The sequence below is a fragment of the Lontra canadensis genome, unplaced genomic scaffold (genome assembly GCF_010015895.1).
Source record: "Lontra canadensis isolate GAN:19392208 unplaced genomic scaffold, GSC_riverotter_1.0 scaffold47, whole genome shotgun sequence".
In the NCBI taxonomy this organism is placed as follows: domain Eukaryota; kingdom Metazoa; phylum Chordata; class Mammalia; order Carnivora; family Mustelidae; genus Lontra; species Lontra canadensis.
In genome coordinates, this window is record NW_022631041.1 from 14,964,208 (window position 1) to 14,989,338 (window position 25,131).

Here is a 25,131-nt window from a genome sequence, read left to right on the forward strand (position 1 = left end):
AATTCCATTTACAATTGTTCCACAAATAACAAAATGCTTAGGAATAAACTTAACCAAGAACGTGAAAGAACTGTACTCTCAAAACTATTAAACTCTGAGGAAAAAAATTGAAGATGACACAAACAAATGGAAAGATATACCATGCTCATGGGTTAGAAGAATTAATATTGGTTTTCTTAAAGATTTTATTTATTCATTTGACAGAGAGAGAGAGAGATCACAAATAGGCAGAGAGGCAGGCAGACAGAGAAGGGGAAGCAAGCTCCCTACTGAGCAGAGAGCCCGATGTGGGGCTCAATCCCAGGACCCAGGGATCATGACCTGAGCCGAAGGCAGAGGCTTAATCCACTGAGCCACCCAGGCGCCCCAATATTGTTTAAATGTCCATACTACTCAGAGCAGTCTACAGATTCAATGCAAACCCTATCAAAATACCAGTAATATTTTTTACATAACTAGTACAAGTAATCCTAAAATTTGTATAGAAATACAAAGACCCTGAACAGCCAAAACAATTTTGAGAAAGAAGAAAAAAGATGGGCGTATCACAATCCCAGAGAGTACTGGTACAAAAATAGACCCATAAATCAATGGAACAGTACAGAGAGCCCAGAAATAAACCCACCCTTGTGTGGTCAATTAATCTATGACAAAGAAGATAAGAATATATAATGGGAAAGATATCCTTCTCAATAAATGGTGCTGGGAAAACTGAACAGCAACATGCAAAAGAATGAAACTGTACCACTTTCTTAAACTACACAAAAAAATAAACTCACAATAATTAAAGACCTAAATGTGAGACCTGAAACCATAAAACTCCTAAAGAATATAGGCAGTAATCTCTTTGATATAGACCTTAAGAACGTTTTTTAGATATTTCTCCTTGGCTAGGAAAACAAAAAAGCAAAACTAAACTATTGGGATTCCGCCAAAATTAAAATTTTTGCCCAGCAAAAGAAACCATAAACAAAAAGGCAACCTAGTACATCTGTTAAAGGGTTACTATCAAAAATATATAAAGAACTTATCTAACTCAACACAAAAAAAAAAAAAAAAAAAAAATCCAATTTAAAAAGTAAGCAGAAAACCTTAATAGACGTTTTTCCAAAGAAGACATATAGATAGCCAACTGACAAAAGAAAAGATGCTCAACATCACTAATCATCATGGAAATGCAAATCAAAACCACAATAAGGTTATCAACTCACACCATTCAGAACAGTTAGTATCAAAAAAAGAGTAAATTACAAATGCTGGAGAGGATGTGGAGGAATACCTCACACTGGTGAGGCACACACCACCACACACTGGTGGCAGGAATGTAAATTGGTGCATTGGTTAGTAACAGACTCACTTATAATAAGCATAGCATAACCTATAGAGTTAAATCTCTACGCTGTATGCTTAAAACTAATGTAAAGTGTGTCATTTGGACCTCAATTAAAAAATGTGTGTGTGTGTGTGTGTGTGTGTGTGTGTGTGTGTGTGTATGCAAATAAAAATAAGTACTGTAGCTTAACATACCAACTTTGCACTGGAAGGAACCCTGAGGAATCACTTTTTTCTCTGAATAGAATAAGGAAACTAATACCTAGAAAAACAAACTGACTTACCCAAGAGTACAATTTACCTAAGGTGACAGAATTAAGTTAATAAGCCTTGAAATGGATCCAGGCACACCTCAGAGATATTGCAGGTTTAGTTCCAGACCACCAAAACAAAGTTAATATTGCAATAAAGCAGACTACAATAAAAATAGTCAAATGAATTTTTTGGTTTCCCAATGCATATGAATGTTTGAACCATACCATATGAGTCTACTAACTGTGCAAGAGCATTGTTTTAAAAAAATGTACATACCTTAATTTAAAAATGTTTCATTGCTAAGAATTAAGAAATGTTAATCATCATCTGAGCTCTCAGTGAGTTGTAATCTTCTTGCTGGTGGAGCCTTGCCACAGTGTTGATGGCTGCTAACTGATCAGGGTGATGATTGCTGAAAGCTGGGTGGCTGTGGTTATTTCTTAAAATAAGACAATAAAGTTTGTTTCATTGATTGATTCTTCCTTCCACAAACAATTTTTCTGGAGCATGCAAAGCTGTTTGAAAGCACTTACTCACAGAAGAACTTTCAGAATTGGGGTCAGTCCTCTAAAATCCTGCCACTGCTTTGTCAATTAAGTTTCTATAGTATTCTAAATCCTTTCTTGTCACTTCAACAATCTTCACAGCATCTTTACCAGGAGAATCCATCCCAAGAAACCACTTTCTTTGTGCATCCATAAGAAACAACAACTCTTCTGTTCAAGTTTGATCATGAGATTACAGTAATGCAGTCATATCTTCAGGCTCTACTTCTAGTTCTCTTGCTATTGCCACCACACTTATGGTTACCTCCCCCACTGAAGTCTTGAAACCCTCAAAGTCATCCCATGAGTGATGGAATCAACTTCTTCTAAACTGCCATTAATATGAATATATTCACCTCTTCCCACAAATCACAAATGTTCTTAAAGGCATCTAGAATGGTGAATCTTTTCTAGAATGTTTTCAATTTACTTTGCCCAGATCCATCAAAGGAATCATTACCTATGGCAGCTACATATTTCTTAAATAAGAGAACTTGAAAGTCAAAATTACTCCTTGATCTACAAGCTGCAGAATAGATGCTGTGTTAGCAGGCATGACGACAACATGAATCTCACTGTATATCTCCATCAGCTTTTGGGTGATCTGGTGCGTTGTCAATGAGCAGTAGTATTTTGAAATGATTTTTTTTTTCTCTTTCCTGAGTAGTAGGCCTCAACAGTGGGCTTAAAATTTAAATTCAGTAAACCATGTTGTAAACACATGTGCTGTCATCCAGGCTTTGTTGTTGTATTTATAGAGCACAGGCAGAATAGATTCAGCATAATGCTTCAAATGGCTCTAGAATTTTTGAAATGGTAAATGAACACCGGTTCAACTAAAAGTCACCAGCTACATTAGCCTGCACGAGAATCAGTCTGCCTTTGAAGCTTTGATGACAAGCACTGACTTCTCCTTTGTAGCTATGAAAGTCCTAGATGACATCTTCTTCCACTAGAAGGCTGCTGTGTCTACATTGAAAATCTGTTGTTTGGAGAAGGAACCATCTTTATTATCTGAGATAGATCTTCTGGATAACTTGATGTAGCTTCTACAACAGCACCTACTGCTTCACTTTGTACTTTGACGTTACTGGGATGGTTTCTGTCCTTAAACCTCATAAACCAAGTTCTTGCAGCTTCCAAGGCTGCAAAAGTTTTCTTTTGCAGCTTCCTCACTTCTCTCAGCCTTCATACAACTGAAGGGAGCTTGGGCTATACTCTGGAATAGGCTTTGGCTTACGAGACTGTTGGGGCTGGTTTGATCTTCTACCCAGACCACCAAAACTTTATCCACATCAGCAATAAAGCTGTTTTCTTTTTCTTATCTTACTTTATGTGTTCATTTCAGTAGCACTTTTAATTTCCTTAAAGAACTTTGCCTTTGCACTTGCAACTTGGCTGTTTGATGCACAGGTCTACTTTTGGCTTTTCTTGGCTTTCAACATGCTTTCCTTATTAAGCTTACATCATTTCTAGCTTTGATTTAAAGTGAGAAATGTCTGACTTTCACTTGAACTCTTACAGGCCATCACAGGGTTATTAATTGGCCTAATTTCCATCCTGTTTCTCAGGGAATAGAAAGGCCCAAGGACAGAGAGAGAGAGGGAGAACGGCTGCTTGGTGGAGGAGTCAGAATGCACACATTTATCAATTAAGTCCACTGTCTTAAATGGATGCAGTTCATGGCACCCCAAAACAATTACAACAGTAACATCAAAGATAACCAACTAATCAGAGATTACCGTAAGAAATACTATATCAAAAAAGTCTGAAATATTATGAGAATTTAGAAAATGTGACACAGACAGAAAGTGAACAAATGCTATTAGACAAAAATGGCGCCAAGAGACTTGCTCAATGCAGGATTGCCACCACTCAAATTGTTAAAAAAAAAAAAAAGCAATTTCTGCAAAGCACAATAAATCAAAGTCCAATTAAACAAGGTATCCCTGTACAAGTTTTCTCTTGGTTGAGTATCCCATTAGGTATTTCAGTATCAACAATCAGATGAAAACTACCTCATCTTTGAAATCATCTCCATTTGCATCTATCAATATTGTTGCCTTCCTGCCACTAAAACTTAAGAAGCATTTCTGTTCCTTTTCAGAGCTAAACCTTTCACCTGTCTCCTTTCCCATATCTTCTCTCCATCTCAGGACTGTGCCCCTGCTACTGTACTCTGCACAGGATCATTCCTACCAACAAAGAGGCTCTAATAAAGCTGTTGCTTGACTCCATGTCCTAATACATCTATGACCCAGTTGCTCTATTCTAATTTTCCAATAAATCTCTTTTGAAGAGTAATCTAGAATCTAGAATGTTATCTCTACTTTGTTGAATCTGCCTCCTCTTCCTTATCTAAATGTTGGAAAACCCAAGGCACCACATATTGGTTCTCTTTTCTTCATCTACACTCTCTCCTTAGGTGGTCTCATCTAGGCTTCATTTACTCTTTCAGATTCACATATCCACCTTCATATGTGACAACTCTATCTGGGTATCCAAAAATCATTTCAAACTTATATGTCCAAAGCCAAAATTATAATTTGTCCTTTTTCTATCCCCACTCTTTCCTATTTTTCTAATTTCATTAAATGCCACTTCCATCTACTAAATTACTCCTGTCGCAAACCTAAGGATCATCCTGGATTCCTTCTTAACCTCACATCCCACATCCAAGCCATCTATGAAATCAGATGGTTTTATCTCCCAAAATACATTCCACATTATTTTTTATCATTCCCACTGCTACTGCCCTAGACCAAGCCACCATCTTTTTTCACTTCAACTTCTGCAATTGTCTCCTAGTGATACCTGCTTTTATCCTTGCTTCCACAGAGAAAGCTATGACACAGAAGCAGGTAGCATTGCTCCTGCTTAATACTCTTCAATGGCTTTTTACAGCCATCAGATTCCACAACCAGACCTGCAAACTCATACAAGATCTAACCCCTCAGCCTACTTCTCCATCCTTATCTCATGCCACTCATATACTTTTTCAGCTAAAGTGGCCTTCTTTGTTGCCTCCAACATGCCAACCTTCTGCCAACTCACAGACTTTGAACTTGCTTCATCCTTTAACCCTAAGAGGTCCTTCTTAGAACTTTGCTCCTTCTCTTCCTCCTGCTCTCAGCACAAATGTCAACTTCTCAAAGATAGCTCTCCTAACATTTTTATTAAAGTAAGCCCAGTCACTCTATCTTAATTACTGTTTTATTTTCTTCATAGACCTTGTTACTATTAGAAATAATCTTACATTCATCTTTCTCTTCCTACTAAATAGAAAGCCTGTAAGACCAGAAATCTTGTCTGCCTAGTTCACCATGGTAACACCACCACTCACTAATTTTTTATGGACTGAATGATTATTCTATAAAGCTATTCCAAATAGAACATTAATAATTTCATTCTATAAAGTTTGTCTTTCTGTTTCAAAGGAAGTGTTAAATTTTCCCTCTTTTAGATAACTAAGCAAGACTTACTTAAATCTCTAAAATTCCTTAGAAGGGAGAAAAGTTAGCAAATCAAAAAGGTCTGCTCAGAGCCATTACCACAGTAAAGTTGGAATATTCTAACTCAGTTAATTTTAAATAACTGAGATGAACTAATATGACTCCAGACAAAATAAATTTCACCTATACTTACAATAATATTTTCCATTTGACTAATATGGTCACAACATTACTAAATGAATAAATATTATTTTCTCTTAAAAGAAAAAAGTTACCTAGATTAACAGAACACTGAAGATTTATATTCCATGTACAGTTCTCCAGCTAATTTAAGCTAATTCTTTGTGATGGAGAGTAAATCAACTAACACTTGGTTCATCTGTCACCCCTATCTGTAAGAAGGTAACTACATAAAAGCAAAAAAGAAAAACTACAAGTCTTGCCCAATTTCAATTCCTAAGAATTGTTTATTTTCTAAAAATAGCCAGGAGTGCTACCATGGCAATGCTAGAAAACTAGCAAATCTAACATGTCATTTTTCATCCAAAAATAAACTTCTAAAAAGTCCCAAATAGTATAGTTCGCATGTAACAGGTCAGAAAAAAGATGACCATAAGCCACTTCAGTACCAGAATGCCCCCTTTATATCATTTCAAATGAATCAAAACTAGGTCTAAGCTAAAAAAGCTTACTATATATGGAATAGCATAATAATTATCTGATTTACAAGACTTGAATAAAGGTTCTTGGTTTTAAGGAAAAAACTATATAAAATCAAAGAACTGTTCATATCTTGTGTTCAGCTTCTTTGTATAAAAACATTGCTGCCTGGCCACCTCTGCTGCCAGCAAAAGAACTCAAAACAAGCAACTAGATAAGTAAAATAAAAATAAACTAAGAGAGAAAGGTATAAATAAGATTTCTCTCCTCAAAAAGGAATATAAATAACTGAAGATGAGACAAAGTTAAAAACAATTTTGTTGCATTTAAAACTGCAACTACTACTCTCTTACAAAGGAGAAAAAATTATTAGAAACAGATAAAGCCAAGTCATTTTTCTACCCTTCTACCGATATGTTCCGCTATATTCCTAAGCATTTTTTTAGCCTACCTTTATTTACACAACACCTACTCCTGCTTTAAAATCAAACTATGTTTAGATTTTAAATATGGTTTTCTGGACTCTAGGGCAGAGCACAGCATATGCTAGACTTAAAATTTAAGGCATAATCAGCTTCATTTAAACAGCATTTTGAAACAGTGGTTCAAATTAAAGCATCTTAACTACAATATGCATTCCCAAAGTGTAGTCAGTCAAATGAAAACATCACAGAATATTCATTCATACATGTATAAGGCATTTACTGAACACCTACTATGTGAGGCACTAAACTATGAATGGAGATACAAAAAATAAGATACAACTGACACCTTACCATTTAGAAACTCCAACACAGGAAGAAAAAGATAATGCAAGAGTATGAGTACTAATGACAAAAAAAATAAAGTAGGCTAAGTACACTTAAAACTAAGATTGAGAGGACAGAGGGAATTTGGAAAGACTTCCAGAGGAAATAATGCCTAAATTAAGTCTTTAGGTATTACCTGAGGCTAAACACAAGTATGGGTGTTTTGGGGTTTTTTTTTTTTTGGCGCAGGGGGTGGATAATGGTAGGTGAGGTTACTAAAAGAACACAGTTCATGACAGAAGAGTCTATTTCAGGAAAAGAGAGCAGCATGTGCAAACGTAAAAGGCATGAGATAGGTGAGGCATATCATCAAACCGCAAAAAAGTATGCAATTGTGCTATTCAAACAGCGGCTACTGAAAACGTGAAATGTACTAGTCAGAAATGAGATATGCTGTAAGTGTAAAATACACATGGCATTTTGAAAACTTACTACATAAAAAAGAACATAAACTATCTACTTGAATATATTTTTAAATATTCATCACGTTAGGGTTGCCTGGGTGGCTCAGTGGGCTGGGCCTCTGCCTTCAGCTCGGGTCATGATCTCTGGGTCGTGGGATCGAGCCCCGCATTGGGCTCTCTGCTTAGCAGGGAGCCTGCTTCCTCCTCTCTCTCTGCTTGCCTGTCTGCCTGCTTGTGATCTCTGTCAAGTGAATAAATAAAATCTTTAAAAAGTAAAAAAAAATAAATATACATCACATTAAAATATTATTTTGGATGTACTGGTTTAAATAAGATATACTATTAAAATTAATTTCACCTGTTTGTATTTTCCTGTGACTACTGAAAAAATGTTTTAAATTATGTACATGGTTCACATTATATTTCTTTTAGACAATGCTGGTTTAGAATGACTGCACTGGCTGGAGGGCAGTGATAAAGTAACAAAGGAGACTGGATCAAGTGGAAGAGACTGTTACAAGAAGGATCTTTATATCATACAAAGAAGTTGGTTAGAAAAAAAAGGATCTTCAGTAGGATTAAAATGATCAGATCCACATTTACAAAGATCCATCTTCAGCCCAAGAACTGGAGGCCCAATAAGGCTTAAGGCAGAAAAACAGCTGGTCTTGAAATCAGGTGACAAGTGATAGTGCTTTGAACTAACAGAGGGTAACTAGAGATGTAGAGTACAGAATTAAGAAATGTTTATCAAATAAAACAAATTGGACTTGATGACATTATATGTGGACTATGAGAACAGAGAATTCCAAATTCTTCCAAATTCAGAAAATGAATTTCAAAGTTTTGGGCTTACAAAATTGGGTAAATATGGCACCATTCAATAGGACAGGTCTGGTGGAGAAAGGTGATGGTTTCATATTAGATACATCGAGTTTAGGATGCCTGTAAGAAATCTATGTGGAAACATCAAAAATTAGCTATATAAATTTAGAACTAATTCAAGAGTTCCAGGACAGAGACAAAAACTGATTGTGCATTAATAAAATATAGATGGTGAAAGCCAAGATGACCAGAAGCCTGAAGATGAACTCAGCCAAAAAAAGAACAGAGTGAAGAGAAGGCAGAAGACTAAATTAAGAGGAAACGCAATACTGGTGAGCAGAGGAGGAGCATCATCCCACAAAGAAGCAAAGAAGATCAATAACAACAGGCAGAAGAAGAACCAGGTGAAAGAGCAGAATCTTCTTTGGGGCGTGGCGGGGGGGGGGGGGGGTGTTGTGGGCAGAGGGAGAGACAGAATCAAGCAGGCTCCATGCCCAGGCCAGAGCTTGATGCAGGGCTTGATCTCCCCATCTGGAGATCATGACCTGAGCTGAAATCAGAAGCTTAACCAACTGAGCCACCCAGGCATCCCAAAAGTAGCATCTTCTAATGGACTTCTGTGTCTGCTATTCCATGACTGCTTAATAGAAAAAATGTGATGCTGACAAAAAAAAAGAAAAATCTTTTCCAAAAATCACCAACTCTTTTTGATATTTAAAATGATTCTCGGGCGCCTGGGTGGCTCAGTGGGTTAAAGCCTCTGCCTTGGGCTCAGGTCATGATCTCAGGATCCTGGGATCAAGGCCCGCTTCCGGCTCTCTGCTCAGCGGGGAGCCTGCTTCCTCCTCTCTCTGCCTGTCTCTCTGCCTACTTGTGATCTCTCTCTCTCTCTCTCTGTCAAATAAATAAATAAAATTATAAAAAAAATAAAATGATTCTCTGTATATATTTGTAATATAAAATTCAAACGTGGAACTATAACTTGAAAAAATATTAATTAAAATAACATAATAATCTCCAGAACTGTACCCTTTTTTCAAATCTGCATGTAGACCCCTCCCGCCAAAAAAGATAAATACATAAAAATCATTTAAATGGTGACTTTTGATCTCAAAGATATTTTTAATCCAAGTTGATGGTAAAGGACCAGCATAAAAATGTTTGTGCCCAAGTGTACTTTCCTATGGAGAGGAGCCAAAACGTTCTTCAGACTTTCAGAGGAGGATCCAACAAGCAAAAGATTAAGAAAATCTCCAGTAATTGCAGCCCATCGAACTGCTCACACAAAATTTCAAGAACAAATCCACTTTAACAGAACCATCCAATTTTTTCTTCAGTTATCTCACTATAGGTAGGAACATCACACGAAATTAATCCTCACAACAGTATCTACTATTCCCATTCCCAAATGGAAAAAAATATATATGCCCCTTGTTACTAGCCAACAATTTGTTACTAGTTGATATTAGTAATTTGTCCAAGGTCACAAAGTGAATGAGAGGGGGTTTAAACTAAGGTGAACCTGGCCCATGGTCTTCACCACCACAAAACCGGTATCCTTTTGGTCCTGCCCACGCAGAACACCAGCCAGAGCACTCCGACTCACCTGGCGCATTTTTTGCCAAACATCTTTCCTCTCATCCCAGCCTTGATGGACATGTAAAAATTTCACAGCCAGGATAAATGAGCCTTTCCGCTTTAACCAAACTGTCTTTAATCTCCAATTATTATCCCAGAGATACCGAAAGTTTCGCAGTCTCCTTCCCCTTCTTGCCTCTGTCCCTCCTTTCCCATCTTCAGTCTCCACAGGCCTCTACGGTTTCCTAATAATTCCTAACCCTATCTCTAGATTCTCCTGCAATGAGCTCCCTTCCTCCTTTTCTCGATTCCAACAAATAACTAAACCTTCTATAACTTCGTCTCCTCCTAAATTCCCAATCCCCCACCTGTAGCCAACCTCCCTTCCTCCCTGTCCTTTCCCGGCTGCCGTGCTCCTCACTTATTTGCTTAGGACTCTGTTCTCCCCGCGTCCCCAAACACTCCCTATCCCTAATCCGCTCATCCTCCCTGCTTTAACAACTCCACTCTCATACCTCCATCCAAGAATAGCCAGCCCCCCACGCTTCAGTCCCAATCTCACTTCGCACCCCGAACCCCAGTTTCCACGCCCACGCCAAAAGCCCACCCCCCAACCCGCCCCGGCCCCTCCTCAGATTCGACGCGGCGTCCCGCCTCCTTGCCTTCTCTCAGCGGAACAAACTCCCCGTCTAGCCGCCCAAGAGTGGGTGCCGGGTTGCTGCGAAGATTGAGGGGCGGGAGCCAAGGTTGCCGGGGTGCGGGAAGTTTGAACACAGGGCCAGGTTAGGGGCGGGGACCGTAGTTCCCTGGCGGCGGCGACGCGGCGACTTCGGCACCAGGGTAACCGAGACGGAGGACCATACTGCACTGCGGCAAGACTGCAGCCAATGATTCCCGCCCCCAATCTCCCATTGGCCTCCGGCACCAGACGACCATTCCTATTGGGGTCAGTGGAACTGGAAGGCGGGACAATGAGTACGGGAGAAGGCAGCCATTGGTTGACCGCTTCAGTTGTAGCGGCAGCCGGGAGTGGGGAAGTGGTTCCCGCCCAAGCTCTGCGGGGTGCGGCGGGCCTCGGTGGGCAGTGCAGGGCTTTACGCGACCGCACAGCTTCAAGGGCCTTGGATGGTTCGGGGAGGATGTGGGCGGAGGGGAAAGGGGATTGGTGTAATGAGTTGTAGAAATTGGCAAATGCGTGATGGAAAACGTTGGAAACTGTTTTGAGTCCTTCTTGGAAATCAATTGATTTTAAATTAGGAAGAAATTAATTATAAACAAATAGCTAGTTACTTCTTGGTTAGCACCGAGATTGCTTGTTTTCAGGAGTTGGTGGAGCTAGTGTACTAAGGATCCTTCCTTGAGGTCCTGACCTTTGTAATTCACGAACGCGCAGCAAGTTTGGCTTGAAAGTGGGTTTTTTTAAGGTTTTGGAAAGGGTTCGAGGCGGAATGACATTTGAGAGATTTGCACATTAAAAAAAAAAAAAGTAAATGTCGTGGTGCAGTCAGTAACCTATTGAGAATTGCAGTATGGCATTTTCCCTTTTTAAAAAACTGACAGTGCGTTAAACGGCATTAATTGCGGGAGGCAGGGAAAGTAAAAAGAAAATGCTCTCTTCGGTGAAGGTTATTTTAAGCAATTCTAAAGGTTCTGATTACCAAGATGGCTTAACACCGCACCCCGCTTTTTTCGCCATTGGTAATTTCTTCAAAACTGGGCTTTACCTCCATTCTGCAGTGTCTAAATCTTGAAGGCAAATGCATTGTAGTCAATCCTCTCACCATGAATTATGGTAATTCTGTTTCTTGCCTGACCTCGTTTTCCCAATTTTGTCCTATTTCAAAGCTTTCATTTTATCCTGTCAATATCTTTCACTTCAAGTTACAGACTAACCCACCTAAACAATACTGTAATTAAATGCAATTTTCTGTATAGAAAGTAGAAGATAGGAATCGTCTGTTAGTGAAAAATAAAGATGAGTAATACCTAAAGTGCACTTAAATAACATTTCATCAGTTTAAATCTGCTAATACTCTTCGTTAAAATAGCTCACTGGTTATTACTGACTCCATTAGAGTTAATATTACGTAGTTTAATAAGCGCATTGGTAGAGTACTTTTAAAGGAAATAGCTATAAAGGGTGAAGAAACATGCTGTGTTTAGGTGAAAGAACAAACTTCTCTCTCCAAGGAGTCAAATGAAGGTTGCTAGCTTTCAAGGACAGCTGAGAATGAAACTAACATTCATTCTGCACTAGCAATGTGCTAGGCAATGTAATCTCATTCCATCTTCATTGCTGATTCTAGACGGGTGTTATTCATTGTTATACCTGAGGAATCAGATTCAGAGAAATGAAAGAATCCACTAGGAAATACGAAAGTAGTAAGTGGTAGAGGCAAGAATGAAGTCTAGGTCAGCTAAATTCCAGGATTCAAATTGAATGCCTTTAATATGTTTCACCTACAGGTTAATAGAGTTGCTAGAAAGCAAGAAAGTACTTAAAAGGTTAGTCGTCTCCAAAAAATTATCTAATTGTATATAACACATTTTCAAGATGTTTACAATGTGCACTTTTATTCATTCTATCATATTTGGAGTAACAGTGACTATCAATTTACTTGACATTGAATAAAGACCCAAAGGATTTCTAAATCTCCAGGACTAAAAACCAGCTTATTGAACTAATTCTTTAAAATCTATCCCAAAACATGAAATAATTTCTATTCTGCTTTTCAGAAAAAGAGAAAGCCAACAAAAGTATATTTCTATATTATGACACTTGAAATTATATTTAATAGGAATAAGCCTTCTTATTATTTAAGATTATATTTATGAAAGGAATTATACTATATATATTATAATAATCAGTATGATTGGAGTTTTATTTTTAAAATATATTAAATATATTTTTAATATATTTTCATATAACACTGTAGTTTTATTTTTAGTATTTTGGCCTTACACAATATTGCAATATCTCCAGATTAATCATTTTGCTAGCTGAATGTTCCCTTTCTGCAAGATTTTGATTGCCTTAATTAATACCATGTGATGATACAGATATTGTTAATTAAACTCTTCCTAGAGTGCTTACCAATGAAATTATTCCCATTTTCCATGTGAAGAAACTAAGAAGTTTGAGCAATAAATCAGAAGTTTCATAAAATTAATAGGTAGACTTCCTTCTGTAGACAATCCAGAAATTACAATGACTGCATTTTAAAAGGAACATACTATAAGAAATCATATCTTAGAAAGCACACCAGTATAATCATCCTTAGCTAAAGTTTGGTTGTGAGTGCCTGGGTGGCTCAGTTGGATGAGCGACTGCCTTTAGCTTATGTCATGATCCTGGAGTCCCAGGATCAAGTCCTACATAGGGTTCCCCGTTCAGTGGGGAATCTGCTTCTCCCTCTGACCCTCCCCCCCCATACTCTCTCTCTTTCTCTCAAATAAATAAATAAAATCGTTTTTAAAAAATTAAATTAAAAAATAAAGTTTAGTTGTCCATTTAGCACCATTCTTTGGAAAAAAAAAAAAAAAGCATTGTCACAATTTTACATATCTTACCTAGATAGGTGATAATAAAAAAAATTGGGGGCCTGGGGGGCTCTGTCGATTAAGTGTCTGCCTTTGGCTCAGGTCAGGATCCCAGGGTCCTGGCATTGAGCCCCATATGGGGCTCCTCCCTCCCACTTGTGCTTTATCTTGCACTCTCTCACTATCTCTCGATCTCGAATAAATAAATAAAATCTTTAAAAAATAATAAAAGATGTTCTTAAAAAATAAAAATAAAAAATTTAAAACTTTTAAATCAAACTTCTGGTGTCCATATTGCTAAAAAATTTTAAACTTATTAAGAAATTACAGGTTGGGGCTCCTGGGTGGTTCAGTTGGTTTAAGCGTCTATCTTCAGCTCAGGTCACCATTTCAGGGTCCCGGGATCCAGGGCTTAGTGGACTCCCTGCTTTAAAGCAGGGAGTCTGCTTCTCCCTCTCCCTCTGCCCTCCCTCCCCACACCCCAGTTATGCTCATGGGTACATGTGCATGTGCTCTCTCTCTCTAATAAATAAGTAAAATCTTCTTAAAAAAAGAAATTACAGGTAAATAGATTGTCAGCATATAATACTAACTTTTAAACAGCATCTTATATGCTAGGTGTTCAAAAGAAATTGAATGGCTTAAGAAAACTTGAGCCAGGTGTAAATAATAGTAAAATTGGAGACACATACGGTGATTTGATCTTCCAGAAACAAATTTAGTCTAGTTGATTATTATTATTTGCCCTTGCAGTACAGAAGGCTGATACCCTTTGATTATTGCTTTGTTTAAAGGATAAATCTTTTTTGATCGCTATATGAAATTTGCAAGTTTATTATTTTATTAGTGGAGAAAGAAATAAAACCATTGAGATGTTTACTAGGATTTTTCTTCTTTCATAACCGGTGAGTAAATCATTGATAGTTTCTCAATTTCATGGAATTTATTTGAACGTGAGGATCTTTTACTTTTGTTTTGCATAAAAAGAGTTAAGCCAAAAATTGGTTTAAGTTAGTTTTTAATACATGTTTTTGGGTTTCATTACTCCACAACTACATCTTTAAGTAATTTGACCTACAGACTAAGTGCTATCTCCAAAGCAGTAGAAATAGCACTGAAGGAAAACATAATTCTATTTGTATTCACATTGTTAGATTTGAAAGGGAGAATGTCAGTACAATTTTCTTAGTAGGCAATTGCCTGTTCTTAACTGAAAATAATCCATAGGAAATTCTGTTAATATCAGTGACTATATTTTTAATTTACAATAAGTATGCTAGGTAATTTTAATTAATATTAAATTATTGCTAAGTAATAATTTAGTTAATGTGCTAGGTGATTTTTAATTTTAATTGACAGATATGTTAGGTAAATCAATATTATTTATTGAAAAAAGTGTTTTTACTACTTCAGGATTCTAGCATAAAACAGCCAGTTATTTCTCCAGTAAAGACAGGAAAATGGCAGAATCACAGTGGAAAACTAAGTTAAACACTTTCATTCATTCACTAAATACATATTGAGTACTTACTACACACTGTTAGAGAATACAGATATGAAAAATAAAGTCCTTGTCTTCTAGCTGATTACTGTCTAATGAACAAGAAAAATAAGTTTCTCAAATTGCAGTTACTGTGTATTAAGGGCTATTATAAAGGTATCTTTAGGGTGTTAAGGGGACTTGCAAGAGTGACTCTTAGCTCAGCCTGGTGGCCCAGATATGCTTCCCAGAAAAACTAACTCTCGAATTGTAGCTTATGTTACATAAAAGCTAACTGGAGGTGGGAAGATTGATAAGATAGAAACAAATCAGTATACAGCATTAGAGGGGCAGGACAAATCACTGAGGAAGACACGATGGGGAACACTTAGAAAGGGAACGGCCCAAGATATGACCTGAGAGGGAGCAAAGGCTGAATGTTTAAATGCCTTTTTAAGAAGCATATATTTAATACCAAAAGCCAAGGAGTGACAAATGAGCTTTTGAACAGAGAGGATTGATACGATTTGATCTGCATTGGAGAAAGATTATCTCAGTGGCATCATGCAGGGTGAGACCAGAAGCAGAAAGTCAGCTAAGGGCTTTAAAACTTCAGAAAGGGGTGAGTAATATAGGCAAGAAATGAGGAGGCCTGCATCAGCTAGTATCAGTTGAGCACCTTCTATTCCTGGACCTGAGCTTAAAGTTTTATAAACTCCCTTTATCCTTGCTACAACCCATTTTAACCCTTGTTACAATTCTATGATACCATATTATTTTTATTATTTTGTTGTTGTTGTTGCAAGTGAAGCCATGGTTGGGGTGGGGATGGCAGTTAAGAACTTGGCCCAAGGTTACAGTTAAATAGAGGAGTAGGGATTTAAACTCTTGTCTGACTCTGGGACCTGAGCTTTCATCCATCTTTTTTCCAAACTGTGTTTGTAACTCATTAATGAATCATCAAATCAATTTATGGTTTATGATCACATTTTTTAAATAGATATAGAGTGGAACAGATAAGTACCGTGAAGTTTTTGTTTCAGTTACTTTTATATACATGTAATGTGTATTTTTTTACTATATCTCAAAGGTAAAAAAAAAAGTTTGAAAAATCACCATATTGCAATCATAACAAAGAGAGAAAGAAAATGGGTATGTACTACCTGTGTTACCAGACTGATTGCATGTAGGAGGGTGTAGAGGGAAGAAGGAAGCTAGGTTGAGCCCAGATTCCTGAGTAAGACACGTGGCACCCTTCACCAAGACAGTGAGTACAGAATGCAAGTGAGAGGTAAAGAACAGTAAGGAGTAATTTGTTTGAGATATCTACAGGACATCCAAGTAAGAATGCAGATGGTGTTTCTTATGTAGACAAGCACACATCTCCAGCATATCCTAGTAATTTTACTCCAAGGTAAAACAGGAGAAACAAAAGCAGATATCCAAAAATACTTAATCAACAGTATTGATTTGTTAATATTATGAAATAGGAAACAACCTAATTATCCATCAACATGAGCATAAATTGCTAAAATGTATATCCCTTTGTGTTCAACTAAATTGAATCATAATTTCAACTAATGTTTTATAACAGTAATTATGTTTTATAGTAGTTCAGTTTAAACATAATTTCCAAAATCCTTAGGAAACTTAAGAACTTGGATTGATAGTACATCAAGTTAATTAATGAATCATCTTTTGATACCTAAAACATTTGTAAGGCTGAATATTGAACAGTGATTACTACACATGATTTTAACTTTGGGGTTTTTCTTTTTTTTTTTTTATACACAATAAGTGATTATATCTTTAGGTCATGTTAAAAAAATGTGTTTATTTTTTTCACTCATGTGGAATTTAAGAAACAAAACAAATGATCATGGGGAAAAGAGAGACAGGCAAACCAAGAAACAGACTCAGCTATAGAGAACAAAATGATGATTACCAGAGGGGAGGTGAGTGGGGGATGGGTGAAATAGGTGATGAGCACTTAGGTGTTATATGGAACTGTTGAATCACTAAATTGTACTCCTGAAACCAATATTACACTGTATGTTAACTAACTGGAATTTAAATAAAAACTTTAAAAAAACAAAAATGTATATCCTTACAATGTAATGCTGGGTATCAAGAAAATTAACTGATCAACATGATAAATTTCCAAGGTATGTTAAGCAGAAGTCAACCACAAAAGAATATATTCTGTATATTACCCCCAATAATCAGCTCAAAAGCAGGCAGAGTTCATTTATACTGGTGAAAATCAGAACATTTGACTACGGGAACAGGGTAGCAATTGACTGGGAAAAAATGAGAGATTTTTTAGAGTGTTGTAAACAGGTTGTATCTTGACTGAGGTGGACTTAAATGAGTGTTTCCTCTATCAAAACTCATCAAAATGTAAACTTACAATAGGTGTTTTTCACTGTGTGTTATTTCAACGTTTTCAATGACTTCATTTTAAAAAATTGCATTGACTTATATAAATAGAAAAATCTAGAAGGTGACCTATTTCCAAATATGGTTAGATCCATACATTCAATGTTATTAAAATTGTTTTCTCTTTAAAAAAATGATCTCTTTATCTTGCACATACTCCCCTATGTGTTGGTTTTATACCAGGTAGGCTATAGGAAATGCTAGGTATTAACACCTAAGCTCCAGACTTATACTCTATTCACCTAACAACCCCATGGAGAAAAGAACACCTCTTTTCTGATTGGTCCAACAGAAATCCTGGTATTCATTCTGACTTCTCATACCAGGACATGAGCTAATTACTGCGGCCAAGGGGTTGCTTGCGGTAGGGGAAGTAGAAAGGGTAAGATCAAGTCTCCTGAATTTTCATGTTCTTCCAGAAGAGCTGAGAGAAATGGTTCCCCAAAGGAAAACTGGAATGTTGTTACTAGAAAAAAGAATACCAGACAAAACTTTAAAAAGTCCCCAAAAGTGACAATGACAATTTTATTCAAATAGGTTTGTAAACCAGTCTGGCATACTTAATTTAAAGTTCATTTAAGAAAAACGTATGTAATTATGTAGGCTGTAAATATAGATAATAGCAACCATATATGGCTGTCTTTTGACCCCTTCTAATTTATAATACTTATATTGTCAAAAGACTTTCCCACAGTAATTTCTGGGACCTCCCAGAGAGTGTCTCATACTTACAAACACACCAACCTTCATTGGTAGTCCTTCCTAGGAAAGACACCAGGACCACTGCTATATCATGCAACAGTCTATCCCATTTCTTTCCAGAAGCCAGCAGTTTCCACTGGTGGCTATCACTAGCTCTCTGAGTGCCACCACCATGTCAGGGCCACAGTTGAATTGGAATTATGCCAGAAGTATACCTATTGTTTCTCAGATCCAAACCTGCCTTTCTATATTCTGTTATGTAGTGCTGAGGACTCAACAAACTACATTTCCCAGTCTCTTTGCTAGTTGGTTCATTGTTAGGTTCTGCTGATAGAACACATTAGGAAAAGGTGGCAAGGTGGGAGTTGGTGAGAGCAAAGTTCCTTTTTCATGTCCCTGCTTCTATCAGTGTGACTATGACACCAGCAGCTGGCTCTATTCTAACATGTCTTTTGCTGTTCTTAGGTCTACATACCTGGAACTGTCCCCTAGGGGTGTAGACATCAGCTCTGTAGGGCCTCTCCTCTGAGTACCTAGGCTCCAGTGACCCCCAATCTCAATTATTTTGTTCCCTTAACAAATTAACTGCTTTCTACAATACAGATATCCAGGTTATCTCAGTGTTCCCTTTGTGATATTTTAGCCTTTCACCACCTATGTTCTAATTCCCTGTATTAAATAACCTCTGTTCAAACCTAGTGTGGTTTCTCTTTTCCTGACAGTAGCCTGACTGATCTAGTGTTCTAGAACCAAGTTTTGGAGGTGAATGTGAAATGCCCCTTTCCTATGTATTATTCTCTATTAAATGGATCCCAGTAAAGTGTTACTTGTTATTATAGACTAAATGTTTGTGCTTTCCCCCTCAAAAACATTTATATGTTGAAATCAGATCCCCAGTGAGATAGTATTAAGAGATGGGGCCTTTGAGAGGTAATGACACCATGAGGAAGAAGCCCTCACGAATGGGATTAGTACCCTTAAAGAAGACACCAGAAAGCTAGCTCTCTGCTCTCTGCTCTCTGTCATGTAAGGGTACAACACGACAACCATCTGCAACCCAGGAGCTGGGTTCTCACCACACAAAAGAGCTGCTAGCATCATGATCTTGAACCTCCCAGCCTCTAGAACTGTGAGGAATAAATTTCTGTTGTTTAATCCACCGAGGCTTCATTATCATACTTTGTTAGAGTAGCCTGAACTAAGACATTTGTTATGCCCAGATGTTTCATGTAAGTTAGTGAAACAGTGCTTTCATTTCTCATGCATTATGACACAAACCAGTAGAGAGATGATCTGGTATATCTTTGAATAAGTCACTGTGTTATATAGTCAGACACTACCTTCTTTGATAGCTCTTGATCAAGATAACCATGCTTGATTCTTCCCCTTAGAAAAGTTCTTTTTTGGGAGGATTCTAAGGCCTATCACTCAAACTGAGATTCTCACTGCATGTAAGTAGCATCTACAATCTATATGGCTCTGCACTGAGGCTAATGAGTAGATGGGCTCAGCACATACACAGCATATAAATAAGTCTGAATGAATGTGTTCTTTATAATGTTTGCAGCCTACACTATGATCTACCTCCTTCCCCCCAAAACATACAAACAACAACAAAGAAAAAACTCCACAAAACTTTTCTTGCCTTCCAGGGAGCAATTAACACAGCAAACTTAAATGTTTAAAATGCTTCAGAATATGATCATATTTGAGCAGTGTTTTGCATAGCACTCACAAAGATTACTTCATTTGATTTTAAAACAACCTTGAGAGGGATGCCTCTAGCTGGCTCAGTTAGAAGTGTGTGCGACTCTTGATCTCAGGGTAGTGAGTTTGAGCCCTACGCTGGGTATAGAGATGAGTAAAATAGAAGTTTTTAATAAAAATTTTTTTAAAACCCTGAAAAATAGGAAGGGCAGATATTTCCCACGGTACTTAGTGTGCAAACTGACCTTTTGGTTAGATTAGATTTGCCTAACAGAAACACAATATGTGAGCCACATATTTCATTTTAAATTGTCTAGTAGCCAGTCACATTAATGTAAGTTTTAAGAAATGAAATTAAATTTACCATATATTTTATGTAACACAATATATCCAAAGTATTATTTCAACATGTAATCAATATTTTAAAATTATCAATGAGCTATTTCACACTGTTGTTTTGTGCCAAGAATTTGACACTTGGTATGTATTTTGCAGTTACAACACATCTCAATTCAGACGAGCCACATTTCATGTACCTCAGCAGTCACATTTGGGTTGTGACTACCCTACTGGGACAACACATGATTAGATTATTTACCCAGAGACATATAATGGGAAGTAGTGTTCCTCGGTAGCCAGCTTCTGAAAAGGGAATGACCAGTCTGGAAACCTAAATTCACAGACCTGAATTCCAGACATGCCTCTGCCTGTTACTGGTTGTGGGATAGTGACAAGATATTTGTTTTCTTTAAAGCTTGGTTTCTGGTTTGTTAAACAAAGCAAACAGCACTAATCCTATGCCTTTACTTCCCCTTTCACCCTCCAGCAGAACGGATTCTTCTAAAGAAACTTTGTATGGAAACCCAGTATTTTAAAAACAAAAAACAAAAGCATGATTTCATAGGATGTATAGGAAGGGCTGCTTCTCCATCTAAAGAGACATGGTAGTGGGGAGGGAAGTGGATTACCATGTTAATGCACACCCGTTTGTACACACACACACATGCGTACACACAGAGGCATTTTTCTGAGGGGGTTCTAATGAACACTTTGGGCACATTTGAAAACGCTTGGAACAAGTCTTCTCTAAGATACTTATTGTAAAAAGTCTATGATTCCATGCATATAATTCCACTCAGGCATGGTTGACTCTTTCAACCAGCGTTTAGTTTAACACTTAACTGAGAGGTAAGAGAAAGTCCAGTACTATCCACAGACATCCTTATGTTGGTGTTTGACTCACAATTTAAGTTTCATAGTATTGATTTTCATAAATGGAAGCTACACTTTGAGATCAATTATTCAAATGGCTTTCTGAAGCTTCTCTTCAAACGGTACCTGACATAGAAATCTAAAATCCTCTCTGAGAGAGTCAGCATGGGTCCGCAAAGTTGAAGAGGATGTGAGGAGGTACAACCCTAATGGAAGAGCATCGCTCAAATACCGTTTCCCAAAAGAAGCCCCAAGAATCCTCCTTCCAACCGCCAGGCCAAACTTGTGGAGACTTTGAACAGCTAGAGTTTAACCCTAGCTCCAACCCTTTCATCTGATGGGGAAACAGAGGGCCAGGGAGGTGTTCAAAATCTCACCCCAACCTCCTGGCAGAGCTGACCCAGAACCCAAGTCATTGATATGCTAGAGCTAGCTGGCAACTGGCTCACAAGGGCCCATTATTAGATCTTCAGAAATTTTGCAAGCCAGCTGACATCATATTGGTGGCTGGAAATCAGCCATAGAGAGAATATTGACACCACAGACATCAGCAAATGCTATAAATCAGGGTTTTCCCCAGAGAACTTGCTGTTAAAGCCTTTTCCCAGTACACTGGTATCCAGGGTTCCTGGGCCCAAGTCTTTATACCCTACATAGCAAACTGGGAATAGATGCACTGTCTTTTGATAGGAAACACAATTTTAAGTTAATAAAAAATTTAAAATAAAGTTTTTAAAAAAGTGTCTGTTTATGAAAAAATGACTTAATACCAAAAATAGCCATTTTTCTCCATATTTACCACTTTCTATTGTCCTGTGGGTACGGGTTCCATTGTCTTTCAAGCTGTTATTTGGAGTCCTCCGTCACTTTGGGGATTGGTTTTTAGTATTAAGTGAGCCAGGCAGTTCAAAGAACATTAGTTAAATTAATCCCTAAACAGAAGAAAAACCTAAAAGAAATTATCGAAACTGCCGTTTGAGTTGCGAATTATCTGATATACCTTCTCTCTCAGTCCCCTCCGGTTCTATTTCTGGCTAAGAAGGTATTAAAAGGTCGGGGTAAACAACTGCTGGTCTCCAAGCTTCTCCGATGGCCTTGAACCTCCCCGCATTTAATCCTCCCAACTGAACTTCTGATTCATCGCCTTAACAATGACCCTCTCCCTCTGCCTCTCTCTCCCCGCCCTTCACTGCTTTTCTTCTGTCCCTTGTGGCGCTGGCTTTGCAAGCAGCAGCTCTCCTCCTGGGCCTGTTTGGGCATGCTTGTGATGTCAGATGCCTGCATTTCAGCTGTCCTTTCGTATCCATGGTGATGGATGAAAAATAAGCTGCTTTGCAGTGATTTGAACTTTAATCCATTCAAATGATGCATGCTTTATTACTCAGGTGATTTTTCCCCCCAATACTTTCAGATCACTGAAATCTTGAATTATTAAAGAGGAATTAACATGCCTTCTCTTTCTTTGTTTTTTTTTTTTTAACCTTTTATGCCTTGGTAAATTTAAATAATCTTCTTTGATGTCAGCACCTGAAATTTTTTTCTTGATAATTAAGCCAATAGGAAAACAATTTTAGAAATATGATTCCAAAGGAAAAGAAATTATAAAAGATATTATTTGAAGTTCCTTCTCCCTACACACTTATAAGGAATTTTTATTAGGCTGAGTAAAGTGTGGAGGGCTTACATAACACAAGGGAAACATAACGAAAGCTATAAAACATTTACTAAGTGGTGTTGCCCAAAATGTTGATCACTTAACACTAGCAGTACTTGAAATCACTTTAGTGATCTATTGATACAGTATTAAGTAACTGGCTTTGATTTTTTTTTGAATTCAGAAAACATCTCAATCTGTCAGTAGTCTTTAGCACCTTGCTAATACTTGTTAATCACTTTTTTATGAAAAATGAGAACTGCTTTTTGCATGCAAACTGCATGCAGTAGTTTCTAGCTGAAATGTAAGAATTATGTTTAAACTCTAACAATTTTTATAGTGTCTTCCATTTATAAATAACACTGACTTTCTAGTGATACAAAGTTCCTTTCTATTAAAAAATGATCAATCAATACAAACAAATAGCAAGGAAATTCAGTTGTCTACAGTTGTGCTGTATTAACAGCCAAGATCCTGCCTCTCTTTCTGTGGGACAAAGGGAAACATGCATTCATACACTTTTCTTAAGTTAACTATAACCTCTCATCTTCCTGCTTCAGAAGTCTGGACCCGCAACGTTCAGTGTAACCAGAGGTGATTAGCCTTGGGAAAAACATTAATATTATATAAAATATCTAGGATATCCAGTCTCCTAGAGACAGAAAGTAGAGGTAACCAGGAACTGGGGAGAGGAGGGAATGGAAGTTACCATCTAATGGTTACAGAAATTTTGTTTGGGATGGTAAAAAAAATTCTAGAAATGGAGAGTAGTGCTGGATATACATACTTAGAATATACTTAATACCACTGAAATGTATGCTTAAAAATGGTTAAAACAGTAGCTTTTCTGCATTTTTATGTGTGTTTTACCACAAGCTTAAACTATTGCAATTTATAGCTGTCGTTATTCTTGCTGAAAGAAATCTTAGTGAATTGACCTAGGCAGAAACTAGTGATGGGTCACGGGTCACACTCTGCCATTAGAGTTTAGTGAAGCTGATACACAGGATATCCTCTTTGAATACTCAGATGCAACAACGGATCTTTGACAAGTCTAGGCTGTGGTTGAGTATCAATAACCTAGTGATTCACTATATTGGATCCTGAGACAAGAGCAAGGGACCTGGCTATGTAGACTCAGGTAAGAAATCAGACCACGGGAAGCATGATCCCACTTGGCCTGTTTGATATCACTGAACTCTGTTTTCTTCTCATCAAGGGCATAGTGACCAATTCCCTGCTTGTAATGATGGAAAAGAGGTGAGGTCAAGGTCATGGTTTCTGGAATCAGTGGCAAGGTAGGGAGAACAGGGTAGCAATTTTGTGTGTTTTGATCTGGTTTATGACACCAAAATTAATAAATGGGAACAGAAGCCAAGTAGACTCTAACAACATGATACAATCCAAGATATTTAGGAAAATCATAACAGTTGAGTGAATTAAGATATTCAGATAATACAAATTAAATTATATAAATAATGAAGTAAAAAATTGCTAAATTTGAAAGTGTCTTTAGTCTCTCCCACCCCACTTCCTGCCAAATGGAATCTTGCTTGGAGTTTTTCTTGTTGCCCTAAAACTGTGGCTACTGTCTGAAGCTTAGATCATTCTCTTAAAAGCCATAAATAATTAGGACTCAAAATCTACCAAATCTTACTAAAAAGTGTAGAATTAACCTTCCTATCGTCAAACACACCCCTAGAAAACTCTTCTCTTCACCTTCACCTCACCAACGGAATGGCCTAGTGGGTCAGGGTGAGGGGAGGAACTCCAAGAGAAGAATTCATAGAGATTCATAAGGTGCCATGAAGAAGGAGAGACTAGCATCTAGATTCCTGACTTGTATCTGCTCCTTTGTTGCAGCTTCTTTGAAACTCTGTGCTGCCATTGGAGTAAAGCATTTGAAACAGTTCTTAGGAGAGTTTTCCATTGTTCATGGTGGCATCTCTAAGACGCTAATCTCCATTCCTGCTCTAGAAATGTCCAAAAATTGGAGTCAAAAAACCACTGCAAGTAACGTTTAAAGATGCAGTATAGCTGAGAAAATGAGGGCTCCTGGCTTCCTGGTTCTTCATCACCTTAAAGGCCATGGCAAAGATGTCCGAGTTTCGTGATTCCATATAAAGGAGTGACAAGTGAGAGGAGAGGCAGAAGAGCACAGGGCTGCCTAGGAGGTTGCTGGGCAGTAGATGTACAACCCAGAGAGGAAGCTGAGAGGATGAACTCCTAGTCAAACTGAGGGAAGTCTACTTTGCCCTCTCTTCCTCACAACTAAAAGGAGCTAGATAAAACTGAGCATTATCCCAAGGGAGGCACACTTCATGCGCTTGGAGTCCAACTCATCAAATATGTTAATCTGGACTGCAGTAGAACATAGTTGAAAACAGTGATGGGTGGGAGTGATACTATTTTTATTAATAACCCACTGAGCTGAGGCTGCCCCATTAACATACAGAGTCAAACTATATACATAATTTTATAACATGATTTTTTGCTTAATAGTAACAATTTTGTCATCTATCTTAAAAAGTCTTCAT

At 37.6% G+C, this 25,131-nt stretch overlaps 1 protein-coding gene across 1 annotated transcript in view; it reads right to left on the reverse strand.

Annotated features, from left to right (window-relative positions):
- The window catches only part of LCA5 (lebercilin LCA5), a 59,494-nt gene extending 49,150 nt beyond the window's left edge, over positions 1-10,344 (reverse strand). The window contains exon 1 of the mRNA XM_032873209.1: positions 9,889-10,344. The gene's annotated coding sequence lies outside the window, so the exon portion shown is untranslated. The remainder of the gene's footprint in view (positions 1-9,888) is intronic.
- Between the last annotated feature and the right edge of the window lie 14,787 nt (positions 10,345-25,131).